At 42.4% G+C, this 13,866-nt stretch overlaps 1 protein-coding gene across 2 annotated transcripts in view; it reads left to right on the forward strand.

The window, feature by feature from the left end:
* Nucleotides 1-13,866, forward strand: part of SGCD (sarcoglycan delta) — a 775,801-nt gene that overhangs the window by 275,273 nt on the left and 486,662 nt on the right. For both annotated transcript variants that reach the window (XM_045185073.3, XM_045185075.3), the window contains exon 2: nucleotides 12,790-12,911. The gene's annotated coding sequence lies outside the window, so the exon portion shown is untranslated. The remainder of the gene's footprint in view (nucleotides 1-12,789; nucleotides 12,912-13,866) is intronic.

A 13,866-nucleotide genomic window follows, 5' to 3' on the forward strand; every position in this document is an offset into this window, starting at 1 on the left:
CAAGAGATCTAACTTTTGTCTTGCTAGTAGCTTGCTCTGCCAACTCCGTCCTTTGATGGCTTTGATAAAGCAGAGCCTGTAGACAGGCACGTGGCCCTGAGGTCCTGCAAGGAATTGAACCTGCCAACGGCCGTATGACCTTGGAAGTGGGTCCTACCCTAGTTGAGTGTGAGATGGACCCCGACTCTGCCCCCCATGTTAATTACAGCCTTATAAGAGATGCTGAATCAGAGGACCCAGTTAAGCTCCGATCCCTAACTCATAAAAATTGTGAGATTTTAAAAAAGAAATTCTTTGACTACCTATGTTTTATCAAAGCACCATGACAATCTGCCTTGATTTTCAGAGGCAAAGCGCTGAAAATCCAGTTGCATTCAGATGGTGGGCTGGCCTGCTGAGGATTCAGTTGGACATTTTTCTGTGACCTAACGTGTCATTTCCAGCTGATCAATTTGGCACACACAGGATGAAGCCTATATAGGCCCATGTAGTGAAATCTCTGATTTCATGTGGGCTCTTCACGGGTGTGTGATGAGTGGAATAGGAAATGTGAGAAGCCAGGGAAAGCCTTTAGCAAGTCTGCTGGTGGGAATCCGGGTTTTAGTGCAGAAATGATGCCCCGAGTATAGGCAGGTACCTTGGCTTTAACTGGAGAAGCTCTCTTCTGATGAATCCCATTTCTCCTTTCAGTTACTTATAAATATCTATAGCTTTTGTATTTTAAAATTACAGCCTTTGAAGTCTACCATGGTGCCATTTTGGTAAATGCACTTTAATTTTTAAATTACACCAAAGTACTGTTTATCGGTTTTAAAAAATTCCTTCCTTTGGTATATTTACTATAAGACATTGTAGTTTCTGGTTGAAACTCCAACTGTACAGAAATCCTTTATTTTAGAGACTTTTTGAAAGTGAGATAAAAATGTCAAGGATAAAAAAAGATTCGAGGATAATCTCAGAGTAGAACCATAGTTGTTGGTTTTTTTGTTTTTTTTTTTTTTCATTTTTATTGTTTAGAGAAAGAGGGAAGGAGAAACGTCGACATGAGGGAGAGACATCGATTGGCTGTCTCCCACACGCACCCCGCACCCAGACTAGGGGTCAAACCTGTGGCCTGTCAGTCCATGGGATGACGCTCCAACCAACTGAGCCTCACTGGCCGGGGCATAAGTTTTTGATGAAATTATTACAATTTCTACATGTATTTCATCCACTGGTGTCTCTAAACTTCTGAGTCTTTCTTTTTCTGTCTCTTTCCTTCCCAAATGAATGAAAAACTGCATGAATTAGTGTTACCTGCAGTGCAAACGGCGTGAGCTTACAGCCTCATAGCATTTTTATTTCTCTCCATCATATTCATAGGCCTGTTACTACTAAGTATTTGAATAGTCCTAGCCCATGCTCAGTAAATGTTTTTGAAATAAATGTTAAAGAAATGGGAGAGTTTTTAACTTTTTTAAAAAAATTTCTGTGACCAGAATTAAGAAAAAAAAAAAGTTTGGTGACTTTCCCTGGTAGCTTAAAGTAGAAGAAAATTAAAGGATTCCTAATACATCAAAATGTTCACCCCACCTTCCATTTTATCCCAGCATTCTTATTTTATAGTATTTCTTGAGTAATAATTAAACACTGCTTGCTAATTGTCCCTGGTTAAGATGTATTATTAAACTTTTTCTTTGGACAAGGTAATGGCTAAACTTAGAGAAATTGTATATGCCTTTCTGGTTATCTGAGAATATAGCTGAACTGTACTCTCCACATCAACTCAGAGTGAATTCTGTGGAAATTATTTAGGTGCAAAGCAGTCTGATACTAGTTGTTCTAACATAGATTTGCCTAATGCTTGACATTGTTCATAGCCCTTTCTTACCCCAGCTCACATTTGATTCTCACACTATGCCCGAGAGGGTGGTTATGTAGGTATCATAATCTTCAATTTGTAAGTCCCCTTGTTGAGTTGCAGTCTGTGAGGAACACGTCTAACACTGAATTTCACTCTACAGGTAAAGTTCAAGTGTGTTCTTTGGACTTTTTTCTTGTGTTATTCTGGTTTTAGGTCACTGGGGTATATATATAGTAATCCGTGACTTCCGTGCTTTTGATTGTGGTCTCTGGTTATTTTTGATGCCAATATCCAAATAGGGTTATGAATAACTTTTTCATTAAATAATTTGATTTTGACATTAAAGTCCTTAGGGAGTCATATTGTATCAGCAGGCATCCAACCTGCTGTGATCAGCAGGTATTAAAATAGGGAAGCCAAGTGGTAAGGCCTTGGTTCTTTCTAGAGCCAGTCCTGGGTTTGATTGTGTTGCTCTGGTCTTGGCAAAATTTAAAAAATCTTTGTGAACCTTTGTTTCTTCATCTTCAAAACATAGATAGTGCTTGTTAGTATTTTATTCAGTTCTGGGATTAAATGAGATAATGCATATAAGGTATGATATAGAATATGCTTTGAGTAAATGTCAGTCACCTCTATTCCTTCCCTTTCCCTTTAAGATGTGTTTTATCCCTGGAAGGAAGAAGAAATGTGGAATATTGTTTAGATAAAGTATTTTACACATGTTTTCATGTTAATCCAATAAAACACAAGTAACCTGCTGAGAATATGTGTACCTTTGTCATATAAATCAGTGAACAAACTTGTTTTTAATTTTTTGGCAGACTTATGAAACCAATTAGCTTGGTAATATATATGCAGCTTTAATGGGCAAGTAAATAATTAATGTTATTGCCTTTGTAAATTTAGCTTTTCAGTTATAAAGTAACGTAATTAAAAGAGTAATGTTTCAGTATGCATTCTACCAGCCAAATTTAAATCAAGCAATTAAACTGTAGGTTTTCCGCACCAAATGAGCTCAGCTTATAATGAAACAGAAAACAGACGTAAATTTGTTTTTCCATGATCAGGTTCATTACAAAAACATGAAGGAAAATACTTGCAGTACGTGTAGTCAAATAAATTATTCCAAGCACCACTTATATATTTTTAATTCTTTTTTTCTGGCTCCTCTACCTTCAATTGAGAGCTCAAATACATTTTCTTTTTATATTTCTCCTTGCAAAAGATCACTTAGGATTTGGTCAGAAGGTTATTGTGTGGGGGACTATGTGCAGTGAACCAAATCTCTGCAGATAATCTGCTTCTGTGTAGGGACAGGACCTCAAGTCCTGAGTGGGGATCATTTAAATGAAAGGCTGGCCATTTTTGCATGCCATGATTGGAAAGGCTCGCTGTGTGAAAACTGAGCTAGTGTGGGAGTAGTGATGGAGAAAAGGGGCTCTAAGGAAGGTCACAGGTGTGCCCTGGAATCCGCATGAATGTGGGAGGGGACGCAGCAGTAGGCTGTGTTCTCCCTGAGGCAAGAAGCAGGTGTATTTTTCCCCTTTGAAATCAGCTCCACGGAGTACTCTCAAACAGATTTTAATCCATGACAATATATTTTGCAACTGCATTGTTTCAAGCTGAAGGAGGAGGAAATGGGACCTGCTATGTGGGGATAATTGAATTGCAGACATTTGTAATCTTGAAGAAACACTGGTGTGTGATTAAACACGCACTACCTAGTGATCTATATTTAACTGCGCACCCCATTGAAGCACACTACTGAAAGGGGAATTCTGGAGCACGCTAGAATAGGCACATGGATCACATAAATCTTCTTGGAGACAGATACAACTGCTTCCCTTTCTTGTCCACTGATGTGTCCATGAAGTTAACCCCCCCTGTAGTGATGTTGAGTATATGAAAACACGTTTTGACATTTATCTTTTATTATTTCAGTTTTTATGATGCATTATTTTAGCATATCCAGTATCTTGAGGATAAAAGACTTCTATTTGTTGGGATTTTTTTGAAAATGTGTATCCTGTTGCCTGCGCTTTTTTTTTGGCTTGGGAACACATTTCTTCCCCGTGACGTCTGATCTCCGTGTTAAAGGGCCCTTAATAGTGTAGGTACAATGAAGAGTTTTTCTACATATGTGTGGTCACTTCATGTTATTTTTCTGCACAGCATTATTTTCCTCTTTCCAAAGGCACTGCCTAATATTTCTAATGTCTGTTATGAATCCTTAAAAGCAAATACAATTGGCAATTATGACTAATTTATAATTCTAATCTAGAAGACAGGCAGTAGCTACCTCAGCCCAGAAATTTACTTTGGACTAAGTCTGTAAGTCAATGGTTCTAAAGCTTATTTTCAATCAGAAGCTGTGGACCCTCTCTTTAGGAAAATGCAAATACCAACACACTTTGCTTAAATTTCAGGGATTTGTGGAACCCCTAGCAGCTCCTCCATGGCTCCAGGTTAAATCGCCTGTATAATTAGTTGGCAAGACTGGTAACTCCCAACTGTATTTACTTTTAGGATGTTAAGGGCTGTGATATGATCCACAGACGAAATTTCTGTCAAGTCTTTTTGCCCTTTTTAAACACATGCATTGCTTTTATCTAACACATTTTGTAGATTGTGTATCTGAAAAAAATGGATAGGAACTCATAGATCAAGTTCAGTGTCAGCTTCACTCTGACTGGGTCAGGCCAACACAGGGGCCAATAAAGTGTACCATGTGGTTTATTATTTCAGGTTTGTGTTACCCTTTCCAATACATAAAGAACCCATAGAGAATGGGAAGTTTCAGTAGTGGCTTCTTTGTATTATTTTAGCTATTTCCTTTTAACAATGGCAGCAGCACCAAATCCTATTGGATATCGGCAGTGGTGTACTGGTCAACCAGCTTTCCAAAAGAAAAGCCTTGTTTTGTAGTAATTGCCAATGTTCAGAGTGTAAATACTCCCAGCACAGCTGATTTCAACAGCCAACCCGCAACGTTCCTGAAAATTTAACATGCATGCTGCTAGTTGGCTTCAGTATCCCAACGTGATCTCATTGCTCAGAATCACCTTCTTGTGAAACAACCTCCTCTTCTTTTGGACTCCTTCCTTCTTCCCTCTTTTCCCTTCACATCTTGGCTGGCCAGCTGCACCCTCTTCCTTTCAGCCCCGGTGCGGCTCTCAGTCACTCAGTTTTGTGTGGTTCTTCTCTGAGTTCTCTCTAGTAGGGGTGGCACAGTGGAGAAGTGGGTTGGGATGCAGGAGGTGTGGGGGAGCCGTGCCAGTTACAAGTCTTACTCTTCATTAACTTAAAAAATAGCTTAATCTGTTTAAACTCCTTAATGTAGCCTGCAAGGTGCTGTGTGGTCTCATCCCAATTCATTTTCCATTCTGATTGGTTATAATGCTTTACCCTGAAAATGGACAGATAGCTCATCCACCTGTGTAGGACTTCTTTAAGTTCCTTGAAAGGACTTTTTTTCCCCCTCTTCCAGGCTCTTCTGCATATAGTTTTTTCTGCCTAGAAAGGTCTTCCCACCTCTTTCCCTCTTTTTTTTTTTTTTTCTAAAGACTTTATTTATTTTCAGAGAGTGGGCAGGGAGGGAGAAAGCAAGGGAGAGAAGCTTCAATGTGTGAAACATCAGTTAGTTGCCTCTCGTGCGCCCCCAGGTGGGAACCTGGCCTGTAACCGAGGCATGTTCCCTGACAGGGAATCAAATTGGTGACCTTTCGGTTCACAGGCCACTGCTCAATCCACTGAGCCACACCAGCCGAGGCCTCTTTCCCTCTTCCTGTGTTTTTTATTCTGATAAACACTCTTCAGCTTTATATCTCGTGAAAGCTCCTCTCTCTGCGGTGCCCAGGGTGAGGGTTATCTCTTGGTGGTCCCACAAGGCCTTGCACTTACTCTGCTAAGGCATTTGTTGCCCGCTGTCAACACAGCGACAAGTCTTTCAGTCACTCCGCATGTATTTGCCCAATGAGCAGGCATAAATTTGAGGACACCTAGAGATGAAGGATCAGCAGAGCTTGTGTCATTTGGGGCATGTCACCAGATCTCTAAGACTTATTTTCCTTCATTTATACGATATTGTGGGTTTTGTTCCTGCATTATCAGGAGGTACTCACTCACCTGTGTTTGGGGGCTCGATGGCAAAGTGTGATATTTAACATATGTCTTTGGGTCTGACATTACAACCCAAGGAGCAGCGCGGTGCCGTGGCTATGAGCGGGGACTCTGGAGCCAAACAGTGTGGGTTCAAATCCCAGCACTGCGGCTTTGGGCAAACTGCTTGTTTTCCCAGCGGTGCGGACTGTAATACAGCCTTCTTACTAAGTTAGTCAGGGGGCCAAAATGAGTCAGTGCATATGAGTGGGGCTTAGATTTGACTACGATTACTGATTGTTTTTTCTGTTCACTCACATCCTTAAGGTTTTATTATACTTCTTCCTTTGCACTTATAGTAGCCATATTTCTACTTCCGCTGATATGTATTAACTTTTTCTTCAAATAATTCCCCAATATCATACCTTAAAATATTAAGAAAATGTTTTTCACTCACCTATGTTTTTCCCTTCCTCTCCTTACAACACACTTTGTGTGGTTCTTGCCAAGGGTTCTGGGAGACAGCACAGTGCTGGGCTGGTTAGTAGCATTAGCATAAAGAATTTCAGAAAACATGGAGCAGTTTCTTGTTCTCCTATTTCCTCTCAGAAATGAGCTTTCTCGTGTTCATTGGCGATTTTGTTCTTCAAATAAGTGCGCTCCCCCCCATACCCAAGATAACTTTTCAAATTAATATAATGATTTGTTCCATCCTAAGGGGTAATTGTCTATAATGTTTTATTTTTAGAGTAATATCCAGTAATTTTCAGAAGCTGGAGCTTGTCATAAAATCATTGAAATATAAGTAATATTGTAACTACTCCAGGAGAGTCACTCAGTCAGTTCCAACCCTGCTGGAGAAGTGAATTTACCACCCAGGTTGCTAGCTTACATACAATTGTGAGGATAAATACGTTGAGAATGCCCAAGGTTTGGGATGGGGAGGGAATAATGAGAGAAAATATTTACATGAGAAAACCTACTAAAGAAATATGGTTCCAGCAAATAGGATATATTCCCACTATTAAAGGAAGGAAGAAAATTACTTCACATCCCTGGAACTTATCTGGGCCAATGAACCCAACCGTCTCATGAATGAGCAAAATGGTTCCACGCCATTGACAATCATCATCAAATCTGTTTTCCTCTCTCTCTCTCTTAGATTTTGTTCATTTATTTTTGGAGGGGAGGGGAGGGGAGGGGAGGGGAGGGAGAGAAAGAGAGAGAAGGAGAGAAACATCAGTTGTTTGCCTCTCACACATCCCCAACCAGTGGCCTGGCCTGAAACCAAATCGAACCTGCTACCATTTGGTTTGCAGGATGACACCCAACCTACTGAGCCACACCAGTTGGGGCTGTTTTCATTTCTCTTTTTGAGTGTATGTGGGGTAAAAATTGTACTTCCTATTTCTAATGTGCTTAAGGTCCTTGAGGCCAGAAGGAGCACAGCACTTCACCATAATGAAAAGGTGGCCACTGTGGCCAGTGCACCTGGAACAGGTAGGCGTGTAGAATACAAGATGTGACCGGTGAGGCAGAGGCCAGGTCTCCGGAGATCTTCTAAACCGTGGTAAGGATTTGGGATTTTAAAATTCTAAGGGAAATGTGAAGCCATTGAACAGTTTAGGCTGAGGGGTGGAAATGGTTTGTTTGTAGAAGTTCATTGCTGCTATGGAGTAGAAAATGGACTGGGGTCAGCCAGCGATGAGTTGATTAGAGACGGGTTGGAAGGCTATGTGGTGGTCCAGTGACGGAAGATCTGCTCGTCAGGACTGGGAGAAGGGAGAGCAGAGAGCAGAGAGCGGAGGGTGGCCCGCAGTTCAAGGAGAACTCTCGTTCTTGCGAAGGCATCGCAGGTACTGTTTTGGTGTCAGGGTTGCTCGCTTCTTGGTAAGACATGTTTTTGTTCATGTGGAAGGACTTAGGGGGAAAGGCAACCACAGTTTAACCTTTAGAGTGGGTACTATGTGGGCACACCTGTGCGTGTGCACATGTGTTGGCCAGGTGAAGTGTGTAGTTTTGCCTCAAGTTTAATAAGGTAAAACGGGATGCTAGAGGTGGAATTTTCTTTAGAGGTGGAATTTTCTTTAGGCTTTCCTATGTGATTGTGAATGAGTTCCAGGATTTTCCATTTGTTTTCCTTTCTAATCAACCATTTTCTCCTCTTAGAAAATTTTCAACTCAGAACTTTCAGTAAGTGAGATGTAAAATGAAGCTAGACAGTTTTGGATTTTTACCAAGTGGTTCATGTAAGTTCACAAGCATCACTTGGTGCCAGATGGCTAAGAACAATTATCGGGCCGTTCTCTCAACGTTAATGTTTTCAGAGAACTTTATGATAAGTGACTAATTTAGCTTCACATTTGTCTGGTAGGAAGGGTGAGGGAAAGATAATAGCCGGCCATCTAAGGCACATTTATGTAATTCATAGGGCTCTGTGGATTCTTAATCAACATTAAATAGAAACTGAGCTTGTGCTGTGTGGGAAGCAGACGGTTTGGCTTAGGATCAGAAAACCTGTATTTATTTCCCAGGACTGTACAGCGAGACTTAAGGAGTTGTTCTTATGGTTTTGTTTGGGTTGGTTTGCTTGTTTTGAAAATTGAAAAGCAGGGTGCTAGACATGTCATATATAGTTTTTCCTTTCGACAACCACAGCTATTCCGCTTCTCTCATAAGAACGAGAGTGTGAGGCCAGGTGAGTTTGCAGAGCAGGGGTTGGTTCAAAGGTTTGAATGGCTCTAGTCTTTGAGGCTGAAGGACAGCCCTCCTCTCCTGGTCCAGGTGATGAGGCTGTCCCTTTTTCTAGCCAGGCACTCTGCTGGCCTGCAGTGTGCATCTGCGGTGTTTCATAAACTCTCTGTAATCTACCTCTTAATGGGGCTAAATATGTTTCTAATTTAATCTTTCTGGCTTATAATGTGATTCAATGAAAGCTTATTTCCAATGCAATGGTTTCACAATTATAGTGGATTCTCAGTGTATGTGCATTTAATTTATGTAAATTCAACTGTACGTGCACGGCAAATGAAGAGAGAACTATTTACATGGCAAAGAGGATTCTGTCCCTGCATTCCACGCAGTGAACGCATGCCCCAGAGTAAGAGAAGAGGCTGGATTCTGCTCTCCTGTGCGTCCCAGCCCTTCACACCTCTTACAGGGCAAAGACTGGGTCCAACTGAGGGATATTCTATTGTTTAGAAATACTTTTTACACTACGAGGCCCCTCCAATGAGTCTTCACTTTTTTTTTTTCTTTTGTGCTATTCCATAGCAGTTCAGTTATTTGGTGTCCAGACTAAGAATAAGCAAGTAAGCAAGCTTATTAATATTACGTCAGAGGGTTGTGACAGCATCGTTTCAGTGATGTCACCTGGGAGAAGATGGAACTAATTTTTACAAACCAAGACCCCACACAACAGCAGCGGAGCCTCAGCCACTGTCTCTGCTGCTCAGGAAGCGACCGCTCCAGTGATTGGCGTGATCTCTTCTGTGGCTTTGGACGACTTGTGTCCTGTCTGGGTACTTGCGCTCTTCTTGGCTGAGGCTGAGCTGGGCCAGTTTTCACAGTTACATTCTCAGAAGACTGCACTCGGCCTTGGAGTTCAGACTGAGGCATTTCCACGCTTCAGAACTACATTTAATCAGAAGCAGAACCCAGGAGGGAGTCTGTGGGGGTTTTCAGTATGGTCGGGGAGCGCCAACAAGCTCTATGGTCAGTTCTGAGTTTGAATCGTGACTCACTTCTAGTTTTGGGATTTCAAGCAAATTACTTAATGTCTCCCAACTTCAAGGCCCTCATATGCAAACGGATATAACATACATACTGTAAAGTGTCGCTGGTTATGTGGATGCTGTGTTAGGTATGTGAGGCGTGACCTGTACACGTGGTACATGTGGTACACTTGCAATCGCCTTGAAATGTACGTCCTTGTGGCAACATTTCTCCAATTCCCAGTAGGACCAACCCTGTTGGCATAGTTTGATTTAACTTGTAGTTCACCTGTCCCCTCTGGCACACTTTCAAAGTCTTAGTCAAGGTCCATTTTAGAGTTCCTAATTCCTTGATGCCCCCGTCCTATCTTCCCCGCCCTACCCTTTCTGGCTGCGCTTCTCTCGGGAGTGTGTGGGTACATTTGTGGGTTGATGCCTGTGAGCTTGATACTCGGGAATCATTTCCAGAGCAGCCCAATCATTAGAGAGGTATGTGCTCACTCTCTGCCATCAGGGCAACCACTGATTGATACCTCTTGAAAAAAATGGCATACTCCTGGCACATTCCAGGCCACCCAACAGGCAAAGACACCACCCTCCTGTGTGATTAGCACTCCACTCATGCAGGCAGTGGGATTTAGGACATACATTGTTCTTTCTTGACATTATTCCTTTGGACGATATTTCTAGTATATACTTTCTCAGTTTATTTTGCCTCATAGCTGCATTCATCCCATTCTAGTTTCCAAAGACTTCAGAACAAGCCAGTTTGTGAAGCCGTGTCCTCTGAACGCAGTACCCTGCCATCCATGTAGCATCTCCTCAATGGGCAGCGTATTTGTGGGTTTGGTGAAGACTCTTCATCGCTTTGCTGAAGGAGGGGAATAAACCAGGATCACCAGCTCAGAAGAGCTGTGTGTGGGGAACACATTAAGAAAACGAGCATGTCTCCCAAGAAAACCAAGAATTACAGAATTTTCTCTCTAGATGGAGCAGAAATTAGGCTATTTATATTGACATGCCCTATATCACCAGTCGGCTGAATTGACAACTTTGTTGGAGTCGGTCACGTCTTCTCATGTCTGGGCAGTGGTTAGGAAGTTGCAAAGGACAAAGAAGTGCTGGAATGAAAGCTTCATGCAGGTACAAATAGCATCCTTAATATTCCCTGCCATGTCCTTTCTCCTTAACAAATACACGACACATACATACTCAAACATGTTAGCAAATGCATTCTGAGCAAGTCCTTAGATGACTTAATGGATTGTAAGTTGTCCCTGATGCACGTTAACTTTTTATTAGGTTGTACTATAACTAAACCTGAAAGGTAGGTGACATATTTCTATGTTGCCACTACCACCTTAGACTGCTGATTAGTTAGGAAACAAGAAAGATGCATTCGGACAGACTGGAGAGCTGGGTTCTCAAAGGAGCACACTTTCTTTGACAACCCCGTGTATCATCGCACTGAATTACAGTATTGTTTGCTTTCCAAGTTGTGTTTCTTGGCTTTGGAATGCAGGAATAATTGTAGACTGTGGCCCGACAATTATAACGTGAGGACCAAAATCATCCTCAAATTGCTGGGCATCACCAAGAGGACAAAGAATGAACCAGAAAACCTGAGTTTCTCATGTTACAAAGTTCCGCCATCTGCCTCCAGAATGTGGGGGCAGTTGGGGTAATGATACTTGTCTGAGACTGGACACGGTCCAGAGAAAGTCGCCCAGGGTCACTGAGCGCTGTCATGCCATGGGATGCAAGGCAGGAGAGACTCAGACCCTGGCAGGGGGTGAGATGCAGGTAGATAAAATCATGTAATGCCATGAAGAATGTAAGCCTGCAGCAAGACAAATAAAAAATTAAGAGCAGCAAATGTTTGTTGAGTACTTATGGTATGCACTGGAATGAAAGATTTCACTATGTTGCCTCATTTCACTTTCATAAGCATCCTAAAGGGATAGGAATTTCTGTCATCTCACTTGTGTGGGGAAACCTGGTGCTTAGAGAGGCAGTGTCTTGTTCAGGGGTTCACTGTGGTGGAACCAGGTGAGGATACTGGGATTTACCCCCAAGCCTTCTTCTGAAATACTGCCCCCTGTTTCCTAACCCTCATTTGGTTGCTCAAAACAAGGGAGCCTGTGCCACTGAACAGGTCTCATTGGAACACAGATTTGAAACAGCAAGGGAAAAAGAACACTCCAGGTAAAGGGAACTGTGAGTGCCTCAGCCTCCGGCATAGTTAGAGGCGCGTTAGAGGAACAGCTAGGTCAGCGTGGCTGGGGAGGAGCAGGCGAGGGGAGAGCAGTGGGGGGCAAAGACCGTGGAACAGAGCTTCATTGCCAGGGGTCTGTGGGGCCGTTACAGTGACTGGGCTTTGATTCCGAGTGACGTGGAGGGTTTCGAGGGTCTGGGGGAGAATTCCAGCCATGACTTGAGCATGCCTGCGGCCTAGCCATGCAGGTCTATAATGATATGGGGTAGCAGTAACAGAGGCTGCTGGAGGTAGATTTGACAGAAGTGCCACCAGGATTTGTTGGTGTCGCGGAGGTTGTGCGGTATGTATGACACAGAGGGATCAAGGCTGACTGGAAGGGTTTGGGCTGACCCACAGGGTGAACAGAATTGCCCTTGACTAAGAAGGAATAAACCTGGAGGACTAACCGAAGTAGCCAAGACAGAGTGGACAGTGATAGAAGGCAAATTTGGTGTCTTAGAAGCCAAGTAAAGGAAATGTTTTGAGATGGAGAAGTGATACATTGTCCCCTTGCCTCGTTTCATCACAGGCCATGGTGTTAAGTACCACATTCCTGTTTAATGTCATGGTCATCATGGGGAAATTGGTTTTCCTCTCCCATCTCCAGTTTCCCTATAGGTTAAATAAGCAGATTTGGCTAGTTGTGTCCTAAAAACCCTTCCAGGCTTGATATACTGTTTTTTTCCTGATTCTGTATGATTCCTTGATTCTCAACATGACAGAATCCATTCAGGTATTATGCATTTTTATGCCAATCAAATTTAATGTATCTTCTGTTTAGTTTCTTCAAACCAATTCATCTTGAATTGAATGTCACAGTTGTAATTTAGTTTACGTTTTTCTTTATCAATGTCTTCTTTTTCCTGTGATTTTTGTAGACGTGGAAGAGACCTCCACCCTCTGGGACTAAGAAAGCTGGTGGTGGCCTGAGGAGAATATCTCAGCTCCAATGTTGCCCTGAATTCTGTCTCTAAGATTCAAGAAGATCAAGACTGCTAAGGTAGGGACTTGTAATTGTGATCTTATTTGCTTAAGGCAAATACATTTAAAGAGATTTATCATTTTCACAGACTTTTCTCCCTCTCCTCCCCCTTTCTTTTCCTCCTGTCTTTCTCCCTGTCAGCAATGACATATTTTTTACTTTTGCTACCAGCTGCTTGTGGGCTATGGTGGGATGAAGGCACAGTGGGAGCAACTGCAGGCTGCATTGTCTCAATTATACAGAGCTGGCCAGAGGGCAGTAAGAGAAAGCGAGGGGAGCGGTGTGTGTGGGTGCCTCTGATCTGAAGGAAAGAGAAATCAAGGTTGGGGCCTATGTGGTAAGACTTCAGGACGAGATACAAATAAAGAAGTGGTGCTGTGTCACACATGACTAGTTTCCATGTTTAATGTCCACAGGAGACTTTGGCTCAGCTTTGTATTATATCTCAAGGTCTTTGGGGTACCTGCCTTTATATTTCTTTTGGATACGTACCCATGCTGGCAGACTCGAAGTTGGAATCAAGAGGTCCCACTTTTTTCTGGTTGCAATGATAAGTGTGTGAGTGTGTGTACACGCACATGTATAATTTACATGTATACATACATAATTTGAATAGCAGCTGATTATTCTCTCGCGCATATGTGCTTGGAAGGAAGAGGTGGGGGCAGGCTTGTTCCCAGACTTGTTAGAATATAGTTCCCTGGGCTCTACCATATGGAATGCATACATTGGGCTGCATACCTTGCTGGTTAAAAGCACCAGGGTCATGCGGTTTAACAGCCTGGGACCACATGGCATGTCCAAGAGAAACTGTATAATGTCTCTGTCAATTCCACTGATAAGTCATTTGCTATCATTTTAATTTCCTTAAAAAAAAAAAAAAACCCTTCATAACCCAAAGGCTTCTGGGAACTGGGAGGACAGTGCAGCCAAGGTGTTGGGTTGACTTCTTCCCATGGCACCCAGGCCTCCC

This window comes from Desmodus rotundus, chromosome 6 (genome assembly GCF_022682495.2).
Source record: "Desmodus rotundus isolate HL8 chromosome 6, HLdesRot8A.1, whole genome shotgun sequence".
NCBI lineage: Eukaryota > Metazoa > Chordata > Mammalia > Chiroptera > Phyllostomidae > Desmodus > Desmodus rotundus.